Source organism: Dendrobates tinctorius, unplaced genomic scaffold, assembly GCF_039654945.1.
Source record: "Dendrobates tinctorius isolate UK_male_01 unplaced genomic scaffold, ASM3965494v1 ptg000063l, whole genome shotgun sequence".
Lineage (NCBI taxonomy): Eukaryota > Metazoa > Chordata > Amphibia > Anura > Dendrobatidae > Dendrobates > Dendrobates tinctorius.
In genome coordinates, this window is record NW_027361731.1 from 11,914,356 (window position 1) to 11,927,405 (window position 13,050).

The 13,050-nt window shown below is 43.4% G+C and overlaps 1 protein-coding gene across 1 annotated transcript in view; it reads left to right on the forward strand.

Annotated features, from left to right (window-relative positions):
* The window catches only part of LOC141094280 (uncharacterized), a 46,444-nt gene that overhangs the window by 2,704 nt on the left and 30,690 nt on the right, over positions 1 to 13,050 (forward strand). The window lies entirely within an intron of this gene.

Below are 13,050 nucleotides of genomic sequence, written 5' to 3' on the forward strand. Positions count from 1 at the left end.
TTATTTTGATCACTATAATAAACTTTCATAGTGATCAAAATAAAAAAAAGTAAATCACCGACCCCCTTATCACCCCCATAGGTAGGGACAAATAATGAAAAAAACAAAATATTTTTTTTTATTTTTCCATTAGGGCTAGGGTTAGGGCTAGGGTTAGGGCTAGGGCTAGGGTTAGGGCTAGGGTTAGGGCTAGGGTTAGGGCTAGGGTTGGAATTAGGGTTAGGGTTAGAAACAGGGTTAGGGTTGGACTAAGGGTTAGGGTTGGACTAAGGGTTAGGGTTGGACTAAGGGTTGGAATTAGGGTTAGGGTTGTAATTGGGATTAGGGTTGGGTTGGGGTTGGGATTACGGTTAGGCTTGTGGTTAGGGTTAGAGTTGGGATTTCGTTAGGGGTGTGTTGGGATTAGTGTTGTGGTTAGGGTTATGATTAGGGTTCGGATTAGGGTTAGGGATGTGTTGGGGTTAGGGTTGGAGATAGAATTGAGGGGTTTCCACTGTTTAGGCACATCACGGGGTCTCCAAACGCGACATGGAGCCACCATTTATTCCAGCCAATTTTGCGTTCAAAAAGTCAAACGTGCTCCCTCCATTTCGAGCCCCGACATGTGCCCAAACAGTGGTGTACCCCCACTTATGGGGTATCAGGGTACTCAGGAAAAATTGCACAACAACTTTGGGGGTCTAATTTCTCCTGTTACCCTTGGGAAAATAAAAACATGGGGGCTAAAATAATTATTTTTGTGGAAAAAAAATGATTTTTTATTTTCACGGTTCTGCGCTATAAACTTCTGTGAAGCACTTGGGGGTTCAACGTGCTCACCACACATCTAGATAAGTTCCTTGGGGGGTCTAGTTTCCAAAATGGGGTCACTTGTGGGGGATTTCCACTGTTTAGGTACATCAGGGGCTCTGCAAACATAACATGACGCCCACAGACCATTCCATCAAGTCTTCATTTCAAAGCGTCACTACTTCCCTTGCGAGCCCCAAAGTGTGCCCAAACAGTGGTCCCCCCCACATATGGGGTACCAGCGTACTCAGGACAAGCTGGATAACAACTTTTGGGGTCCAATTTATCCTGCTACCCTTGTGAAAATAAAAAATAGCAGGCTAAAAATTTATTTTTTGAGGAAAAAAAAATATTTTTATTTTAACGGCTCTGCGTTATAAACTTCTGTGTAGCACCTGGGGGTTCAAAATGCTCACTATGCATCTAGATAAGTTCCTTAGGGGGTCTAGTTTCCAAAATGGGGTCATTTGTGGGGGAGCTCCAAAGTTTACGCACACAGGGGCTCTGCAAACACGACATGGTGTCCGCTAATCATTGGAGCTAATTTTCCATTCAAAAAGTCAAATGACGCTCCTTCCCTTCTGAGCCATGCCGTGCGCTCAAACAGTGGTTTCCCCCCACACATGGGGTACCATTGTACTCAGGACAAACTGGACAACAACTTTTGGGGTCATATTTATCCTGTTACCCTTGGGAAAATAAAAAATAGCGGGCTAAAATATCATTTTTGAGGAAAAAAAAATATTTTTTTATTTTCATGGCTCTGCATTTATAAACTTCTGAGAAGCACTTGGGGATTCAGAGTGCTCACTACACATCTAGATAAGCTCCTTGGGGGTTCTAGTTTCCAAAATGCGGTCACTTGTGGGGGTTTCTACTGTTTAGGCACACAGGGGTTCTGCAAACGCAACATGACGCCCGCAGAACATTCCATCAAAGTCTGCATTCCAAAATGGCGCTCCTTCCCTTCTGAGCTCTCCCGTGCTTCCAAACAGTGGTTTCCCCCCACATATGGGGTATCAGTGTACTCGGGACAAATTGCACAACAACTTTTGTGGTTCAATTTCTCCTGTTAGCCTTGTGAAAATAAAAAATAGTGGGCTAAAAAATCATTTTTGAGCAAAAAAAAATGATTTTTTATTTTCACTGCTCTGCGTTATAAACTTCTGTGAAGCACTTGGGGGTTCAAAGTGCTCACCACACATCTAGATAAGTTCCTTCGAGGGTCTAGTTTCCAAAATGGGGTCACTTGTGGGGGAGCTCCAATGTTTAGGCACACAGGGGCTCTCCAAATGCGACTTGGTGTCCGTTAACGATTGGAGCTAATTTTCCAATCAAAAAGTCACATGGCGCTCCTTCCCTTCCGGGCCCTGCCGTGCGCCCAAACAGTGGTTTATGACCACATATGAGGTATCATTGTACTCAGGAGAAATTGCCCAACAAATTTTAGGATACATTTTATCCTGTTACCCATGTGAAAATGAAAAAACTGATGCTAAAAGAAAATTTTGGTTGGAAAAATTAAAATGTCCATTTTTTCATTCCATGTTGCTTTAGTTCCTGTGAAGCACCTGAAGGGTTAATAATCTTCTTGAATGTAGTTTTGAATAGCTTGAGGGGTGCAGTTTTTAGAATGGTGTCACTTTTGGGTATTTTCTGCTATATAGACCCCTCAAAGTGACTTCAAATGTGAGGTGGTCCCTAAAAAAAATGGTTTTGTAAATTTTGTTGTAAAAATGAGAAATTGCTCGTCAACTTTTAACCCTTATAACTTCCTAACGAAAAAAAATGTTGTTTCCAAAATTGTGCTGATGTAAAGTAAACATGTGGAAAATGTTATTTATTAACTATTTTGTGTCACATAACTCTCTGGTTTAACAGAATAAAAATTCAAAATTTGAAAATTGCAAAATTTTCAAAATTTTCACCAAATTTCCATTTTTTTCACAAATAAACGCAAAAATTATCGACCTAAATTTACCACTAACATGAAGCCCAATATGTCACGAAAAAACAGTCTTGGAATCGCTAGGATGCGTTGAAGCGTTCCTGAGTTATTACCTCATAAAGGGACATTGGTCAGAATTGCAAAAAATGGCCAGGTCGTTAAGGTCAAAATAGGCTGGGTCATGAAGGGGTTAAACCTCTGCCAGGTTGTGTATTATAGTACTATTAGTAATCATTTTATTTTATATGAATTATATATTCATTATTACAGCGGTTTCACTGCCATATGCACTATATATATTTTATATATTTTTTATGTGGTTGAGCCAAAAATATTATAATAAAGGCTGTTTTAAGCAATTTTATTCTCATTTTTATTATTTTTATTGTCACTCATATGGTTCCTATCAGATTTTCTCTCACCATTGCAGTCAGTTTTTCACCTGAGTTGTATTCAGGGTTACCTGTTATGGGCTCACTCAGATTTTTGGTCCTCCCCTGAACTGAACCCCTAGCTACGCCTCAGCTCCATCCCATAGTCTCGTGCCCATAGACCCACCACACATCCTCCATCCCATAATCCTGTGCCCAAATACCCATCATACACATCCTCCATCCTATAGTCCAGTGCCCATATACCCATCATACATATCCTCCATCCCATAGTCCCGTGCCCATATACCCACCACACATCCTCCATCCCATTGTCCTGTGCCCATATACCCATCATACATATCCTCCATTCCATAGTCCAGTGTCCATATACCATCATACATATCCTCCATCCCATAGTCCCGTGCCCATATACCCATAACACATACTCCATCCCATTGTCCTGTGCCCATATACCCATCACACATATCCTCTATCCCATAGTCCAATATCCATATACCATCATACATATCCTCCATCCCATAGTCCAGTGTCCATATACCATCATACATAGTCCAGTGTCCATATACCATCATACATATCCTCCATCCCATAGTCCCGTGCCCATATACCCATAACACATACTCCATCCCATTGTCCCGTGACCATATACCCATCACACATATCCTCTATCCCATAGTCCAATATCCATATACCATCATACATATCCTCCATCCCATAGTCCAGTGTCCATATACCATCATACATATCCTCCATCCCTTAGTCCCGTGCCCATATACCCATCACACATGCTCCATCCCATAGTCCCGTGCCCATATACCCATCACACATATCCTCTGTCCCATAGTCCAGTGCCCATATACCCATCACACATATCCTCCATCCCATAGTCCAGTATACCCATCACACATCCTGCATCCTATAGTCCTGTGTAAATATACCCATCACACATATCCTCCATCCCATGTGCAGTGTACATACAGTGCCTACAAGTAGTATTCAACCCCCTGCAGATTTAGCAGGTTTGAAAAGATGCAAATAAGTTAGAGCCTTCAAACTTCACACAAGAGCAGGATTTATTAACAGATGCATAAATCTTACAAACCAAAAAGTTATGTTGCTCAGTTAAATTTTAATAAATTTTAAACATACAAGTGTGGGTCAATTATTATTCAACCCCTAGGTTTAATATTTTGTGGAATAACCCTTGTTTGCAATTACAGCTAATAATCGTCTTTTATAAGACCTGATCAGGCCGGCACAGGTCTCTGGAGTTATCTTGGCCCACTCCTCCATGCAGATCTTCTCCAAGTTATCTAGGTTCTTTGGGTGTCTCATGAGGACTTTAATCTTGAGCTCCTTCCACAAGTTTTCAATTGGGTTAAGGTCAGGAGACTGACTAGGCCACTCCAACACCTTGATTTTTTGCCTCTTGAACCAGGCCTTGGCTTTGTTGGCTGTGTGCTTTGGGTCGTTGTCTTGTTGGAAGATGAAATGACGACCCATCTTAAGATCCTTGATGGAGGAGCGGAGGTTCTTGGCCAAAATCTCCAGGTAGGCCGTGCTATCCATCTTCCCATGGATGCGGACCAGATGGCCAGGCCCCTTGGCTGAGAAACAGCCCCACAGCATGATGCTGCCACCACCATGCTTAACTGTAGGGATGGTATTCTTGGGGTCGTATGCAGTGCCATCCAGTCTCCAAACGTCCCGTGTGTGGTTGGCACCAAAGATCTCGATCTTGGTCTCATCAGACCAGAGAACCTTGAACCAGTCTGTCTCAGAGTCCTCCAAGTGATCATGAGCAAACTGTAGACGAGCCTTGACATGACGCTTTGAAAGTAAAGGTACCTTACGGGCTCGTCTGGAACGGAGACCATTGCGGTGGAGTACGTTACTTATGGTATTGACTGAAACCAATGTCCCCACTGCCATGAGATCTTCCCGGAGCTCCTTCCTTGTTGTCCTTGGGTTAGCCTTGACTCTTCGGACAAGCCTGGCCTCGGCACGGGAGGAAACTTTCAAAGGCTGTCCAGGCCGTGGAAGGCTAACAGTAGTTCCATAAGCCTTCCATTTCCGGATGATGCTCCCAACAGTGGAGACAGGTAGGCCCAACTCCTTGGAAAGGGTTTTGTACCCCTTGCCAGCCTTGTGACCCTCCACGATCTTGTCTCTGATGGCCTTGGAATGCTCCTTTGTCTTTCCCATGTTGACCATGTATGAGTGCTGTTCACAAGTTTGGAGAGGGTCTTAAATAGTCAGAAAAGGCTGGAAAAAGAGATAATTAATCCAAACATGTGAAGCTCATTGTTCTTTGTGCCTGAAATACTTCTTAATACTTTAGGGGAACCAAACAGAATTCTGGTGGTTTGAGGGGTTGAATAATAAATGACCCTCTGAATAAACTTTTCACAATTTTAAAAAAAATTAAACAAAGAAATAACATTCTTTTTTGCTGCAGTGCATTTCACACTTCCAGGCTGATCTACAGTCCAAATGTCACAATGCCAAGTTATTTCCGAATGTGTAAACCTGCTAAATCTGCAGGGGGTTGAATACTGCTTGTAGGCACTGTATACCCATCACACATAACCTCCATCCCATGTCCAGTGTACCCATCACACATCCTGCATCCCATAGTCCTGTGCCCATATACCATCACACATCCTCCATCCCATAGTCCCGTGCCCATATACCCATCACAGATCCTTCATCCCATAGTCTCGATCTGGGTGGCGCTGAGCAGGGAGTTCCTGGAGATGTGCTGTAATGTAACCTGGCAGTGCTGCTCTGTGTGCGGCCACTGATGATGCAATTTTCTACACTGGTAACAACAGAGCGTGGCAAGAATAGAGGAGGGAGTGATGCATTTCTATCATGTTCTCTCTGCTCCTTTCTGAGGGGGTAGACAATGGCTGGGAGCTTATGTTCCCGGGGATGCTAGATTTCTCTCACCCGGTCAGTGTCTGCTGAGTTGCTGTGGAGTGGGAAAACTGTTGCTCATAGCAACCAATCACAGCTCAGCTTCTTTTAAACAGCTCTGGTGAAATGAAAGATGCTTAGAGATTGGGTGGGGCTATGTGGAGTGGGCGTGGCTGATACACACACACATACACACAAACATGCACTCATTTTATATATATATATAGATAACGTTTTTGTTCGTTCTGTAATAGATACATACGACCCAACTATGGAAGACAGGAAGTGAGGAAACAGATTGATCTCGTAGTACAGGGCCCCTTTCTTGGACCCCACACAGTGTAATGCCCCCATTATGCCCCTGTAAGCAGGGTTCTGCCGCCACAAACAGCTGCCTTGGGCACTTTTCCATGGCCTGGTACTGCAGATTCTTATCTATCTCCCCATTCCTTTGCTTGGCACCAAATCTGTTCTGCCTTTGGGGCTATGGCCTTTATAATATCAGGAAACTGCATCATCAAGGTCACCTGACCTGGTGTACCACTCTCCCTCTTCCAATTGATTCCACAGGGTCCCGTGTGGACGGCATATGGCAGTCTTTTTGTACAAATGTAGCACAGCCCTGAGGATTCTTTTTTATGACACACCTTTTTACACCCCTTGTGCAGTATATATGATGCCCCTCACAAAGTAAAATGTTTCCATAGTACTGGCATCTCTCACACAAAAGATATTTCCACAGTATCGCCATACCTCCACACACAGTGTAATGTTCCCACAGTACCACCATCCCACCACACACAGTGTAAAGTTCCCACAGTACCACCATCCCCCCATACACAGTATAATGTTCCCACAGTACCACCATCCCACCACACACAGTATAATGTTCCCACAGTACCACCATCCCCCCACACTCAGTATAATGTTCCCACAGTACCACCATCCCCCCACACACAGTATAATGTTCCCACAGTACCACCATCCCACCACACACAGTGTAATCTTCCCACAGTACCACCATCCCACCACACACAGTATAATGTTCCCACAGTACCACCATCCCACCACACACAGTATAATGTTCCCACAGTATCACCATCCCACCACACACAGTATTGTGTTCCCACAGTACCACCATCCCACCACACACAGTATAATGTTCCCACAGTATCACCATCCCACCACACACAGTATAATCTTCCCACAGTATCACCATCCCACCACACACAGTATAATGTTCCCACAGTACCACCATCCCACCACACACAGTATAATCTTCCCACAGTATCACCATCCCACCACACACAGTATAATCTTCCCACAGTATCACCATCCCACCACACACAGTATAATGTTCCCACAGTACCACCATCCCACCACACACAGTGTAATCTTCCCACAGTATCACCATCCCACCACACACAGTGTAAAGTTCCCACAGTACCACCATCCCCCCATACACAGTATAATGTTCCCACAGTACCACCATCCCACCACACACAGTATAATGTTTCCACAGTACCACCATCCCCCCACACTCAGTATAATGTTCCCACAGTACCACCATCCCCCCACACACAGTATAATGTTCCCACAGTACCACCATCCCACCACACACAGTGTAATCTTCCCACAGTACCACCATCCCACCACACACAGTATAATGTTCCCACAGTATCACCATCCCACCACACACAGTATAGTGTTCCCACAGTACCACCATCCCACCACACACAGTATAATGTTCCCACAGTATCACCATCCCACCACACACAGTATAATCTTCCCACAGTATCACCATCCCACCACACACAGTATAATGTTCCCACAGTACCACCATCCCACCACACACAGTATAATCTTCCCACAGTATCACCATCCCACCACACACAGTATAATCTTCCCACAGTATCACCATCCCACCACACACAGTATAATGTTCCCACAGTACCACCATCCCACCACACACAGTGTAATCTTCCCACAGTATCACCATCCCACCACACACAGTATAATGTTCCCACAGTACCACCATCCCACCACACACAGTGTAATCTTCCCACAGTATCACCATCCCACCACACACAGTATAATATTCCCACAGTACCACCATCCCACCACACACAGTATAATCTTCCCACAGTACCACCATCCCCCACACACAGTATAATGTTCCCACAGTACTGCCATCCTCCACTTTCTAATGTTCCCACAGTACTGCTCCTACATGCACAATATGGTACCGACCACCGACAATTAATAAATACTCACTTACCCTAAAGGTACTGTCACACTTAGCGATGCACCAGTGATATGACGCGGTCAGGATCGCTGGTACATCGCTAAGTGGTTGCTAGTGAGCTGCCACACAGGCAGATCTCATCAGCGACATCGCAGGGGTCGGGGGTCGCTACTTACCTGTCAGATGAGGCGATCCTGACGTCCTCCCGCCCGGCTCCACGCTCGTCTCCCCACTGGAAGCGCTGCAGGAAGCTGATGATGAGAAACAGTCCTGGACGTTCTCGCGCGATCAGCGATAACCAGCGGGGGAGCCGGTCGTAGGTAAGTATCAGACACAGCGATGTCGCTAGCAATATCGCTATAACGTCACAAGTTATAGCGATATTGCTAGCGAGATCGCTTAGTGTGACAGTACCTTAATTCTTGGTGCAAATACAAATGAACCCAGGATCTATGAGATATTTACAACACGATAGTTGGATAGGCAGGAGTGTATCATCCAAAACAGAAGCCCACTTGGTTGCTATAGTGCCTATGAATTGACAGGGCTCGGGGGTTTTGGTATTGGTCATCCTCTCCTTCCCATCATCACAATTTCAGTGATTTCCACATTCCCATGACGGTGATATCATTGAATAGAATAGTGAATCAGGGAATAGAAAGCTCCTGATCCACCATTCAGCCTTCGCCTGTGAGTCTGAGACTCCGTGCTCTGCAGATACAATGGCGTCACTACATCACACCTATAGTATGGAGCCTCAGTACACACAGTGCACAGACTGGAGCAGTTCACCTCGGGAACAGGGTTGGGCGAGAGATGGTTTTTTTTTCAAATATCAGGAATTGTGGAGGCATCATATTAAGAGAAGAGCTGTTTTGACTCTCTTACTGATTGTGTGGTTGGTAGGGGCCATTATTCTTGGGTTGTGGTGGACTGTAAATGCCTCCATACTAGTTTGGAGTTCTTATTTTGTGTAGCTGGTTGTGGTGGCCATAATACTGTGTGAGGTGCTGTGTGGGCCATCACACTGTGTGAGAGACCTCATACTGAGCTACCTTGAGAACACAGGAGAAGAATTTCCTAGTGATGAGTCAGATAGAAAGTAAGAAACGTAGACCTTTGGACTATCGGATTGTAGTCCTCCTGAATTGATATGGTGTTGTGTGCCAGGAGGGAGACATCAGATAGTACAACCCCTGGCAAAAATTATGGAATCACCGACCTTGGAGGATGTTCATTCAGTTGTTTAATTTTGTAGAAAAGAAGCAGATCACAGACATGGCACAAAACTAAAGTCATTTCAAATGGCAACTTTCTGGCTTTAAGAAACACTAAAAGAAATCAAGATAAAAAAATATGGTGGTCAGTAATGGTTACTTTTTTAGTCCAAGAAGAGGGGAAGAATTATGGAATCACTCAATTCTATGGGAAAAAATTATGGAATCATGAAAAACAAACAAAAAAAACACTCCAACACCTCACTAGTATTTTGTTGCACCACCTCTAGCTTTTATAACAGCTTGCAGTCTCTGAGGCACGGACTTAATGAGTGTCACAAAGTACTCTTCATCAATCTGGCTCCAACATTCTCTGATTGCTGTTGCCAGATCAGCTTTGCAGGTTGGAGCCTTGTCATGGACCATTTTCTTCAACTTCCATCAAAGACTTTCAATTGGATTGAGATTCGGACCATTTGCAGGCCATGACATTGACCTTATGTGTCTTTGTTCATGGAATGTTTGCACAGTTTTTGCTCTATGGCAGGATGCATTATCATCTTGAAAAATGATGTCATCATCCCCAAACTTCCTTTCAATTGATGGGATAAGAAAAGTGTCCAAAACATCAACATAAACTTGTGCATTTATTGAAGATGTAATGAAAGCCCCAATGCCTTTACCTGACATGCAGCCCCATATCATCAATGACTGTGGAAATTTGTATGTTCTCTTCAGGCAGTCATCTTTATAAATCTCATTGGAACGGCACCAAACAAAAGTTCCAGCATCACCTTGCTCAATGCAGATTCGTGATTTATCACTGAATATGACTTTCATGCACAGTCCACGATTGCTTTTCCTTAGCCCATTGTAACCTTGTTTTTTTCTGTTTAGGTGTTAATGATGGCTTTTGTTACGCTTTTCTGTATGTAAATCCCATTTCCATTAGGTGGTTTCTTACAGTTCAGTCACAGACATTGACTCCAGTTTCCTCCCATTCGTCCCTCATTTGTTTTGCTGTGCATTTCCTGTTTTGTAGACATATTACTTTAAGTTACCGGTCTTGACGCTTTGATGTCTTCCTTGGTCTACCAGTATTTTTGCCTTTAACAACCTTCCCATGTTGTTTGTATTTGGTCCAGATTTTAGACACAGCTGACTTTGAACAACCAGATCTTTTACAACATTGCATGATGATTTACCCTCTTTTAAGACTTTGATAATCCTCTCCTTTGTTTCAATTGACATCTCTCGTGTTGGAGCCATGATTAATGTCAGTCCACTTGGTGCAACAGCTCTCCAAGGTGTGATCACTCCTTTTTAGATGCAGACTTACGAGCAGATCTAATTTGATGCAGGTGTTAGTTTTGGGGAGAAAAATTTACAGGGTGATTCCATAATTTTTTCCCATAGAATTGAGTGATTTCATAATTTTCCCCTCTAAAAAAGTAACCATTACTGACTACCACATTTTTTTATCTTGATTTTTTTTAGTGTTTCTTAAAGCCAGAAAGTTGCCATTTGAAATGACTTTAGTTTTGTGCCATGTCTGTGCTCTGCTTTTTTTCTACAAAATTAAACAACTGAATGAAAATCCTCCAAGGCCTGTGATTCCAGAATTTTTGCCAGGGGTTGTACATTCTGAAGGTAAGCAAAGATATAAGTGAGAATTCAGATTCCAGGAAGAGAGAATAGCAGAGACAAAGAGCTGGGTGAGGTTCTTAGCTCAGGTTTGCTGGACTATTGGATCTTAAAAGAAAAGTTATGTACTGCCACATGTAACCGGAAAGTTCCTGACTCTGCATAATGCAGAAAAAACATTCATAAAGTGCAGTGCCTCCTATCTGATGTATATACTTCTCATCAAGTTCTTCTTAAGTAAATAAAAATTTAATTTTGAACTTTTGGTCTCCCTCATTCATCTCCATACCATCTGGTCCGGGCCTGCCAAGTACAACAGCAGCATGCGGTCTGCAGAGTCAGGAGATATTACTCTGCCAAAAATATATATATTTTTTCTTTACGTTGGGGACCCAGTTCCAGCTATTGCTGTCCGACCTGTGATTTCTATCTACACCACTGTGTATAGGATAATAGAGTATAATAAAGTAGTTATGGACGTGGCTGACATTGTGCAGTGACTCTTTTTTCCCTAGAGTGACGGATATCTCTTGTTGCTGAAACTGTGATATCTTTATTCATTTTAAACCATTTTTTAAACCCCTCTGATCAGTGCGATCATACAACATACAAGCCTCTGATGGCTCCGGTGATGTCCTGTACTACTGTAGTGCTGTGTACCATCACTGCCTGTCAGTGTAATACTAACGGCCCCATACACGAGATAAGTGTTGGCTGAACGGTCATTTGGCAGACGGCTATCTCTCCCGACTCCCCCATACACACAAATATTCCAGCTTTCCTGTGGTCTGTATGAGAGAGTCGCCTCCAGACTCCTCTAGGGGAGGATTATCTACAGGAAGAACAAACGGATTATCCTGTGAAATTCAGGATGCCAAATCCTTCTCTGCCCTGACATCATCTGTCGGGAGACCCCAAATACATTATATATAGTCGCCCAAACCCCCCGAAATCAGTGATTTCATGTAACTTTACTCTAATGTGTATGGGGACGATAAAAGGTAACTTATGAGAAGCTGCCTCTGGCCCGGCCTAATAGACCTTCATACATTGCAGGCGAGACACCATTATTAGGCATGTAAGCATCGTAGTAACTAGGCCGCCCCATACTATCGAGTACTTGGGGGCGGAGGGGATTCAGCCGAACTCTGTCCCATCTTCTTAGATGCCATGTTTGCTTTTCACAGCAGCAAGTGGTTAAACTGCCAGGGTTTTTGTTGCAGCCGCTTCTGTGCAGTCCCTGCAGTGTATATCTATGTTCTGGGGCCTAAAACAGTTAATTTTTTTAAAAACAATTGTTTATTGTGTGAAAAAATAAAATGTGTCTTCTGCTCTTTCCATGTTTTTTTCTTTTTGTAAGAATTTTTGGAGCCAATTTTGTTTAGAAACATTTTAACATCTGCTTTATTTCTGGTGTTTTTCTTGTAATATAGGAAAGTCTAAGGCCAGAAATAAACCCCACAAATCACTGTACATGGAGACTTTGGGATCAGATCATTTCTGTCCTTGGTGTTTGTGGGAACAAAAAAGCTTTTATAAAAGCCTCAAACTTCTGTGTGTGAATCAGAGCTGAGATCTAACGTGATAGAAGATTACAGTGCGGGGAAGACGGGAAACCTTCATATAGACGGCCGGTGGTGATGGAGTCAGTGACGGACTCTGGCCAAATATGTTTCTAGAGCCGTAGTAGAAGATGAAGATGTCGTCCTCATCATGAAGTAGTTATTTCTCCTGTCACGTGTAATGAATATCTCCTGCAGTATTGCTAATGCCGATTCCAGTGTCGGGAAATGAGACGAGAATTAGCGTTATGGAAGATGAGTCTATGAGGAACGTATTCAGCTGCCGACTCCGAGGAAGAAACTGCTTGTTGTCTGTGGCCTAAATATATAG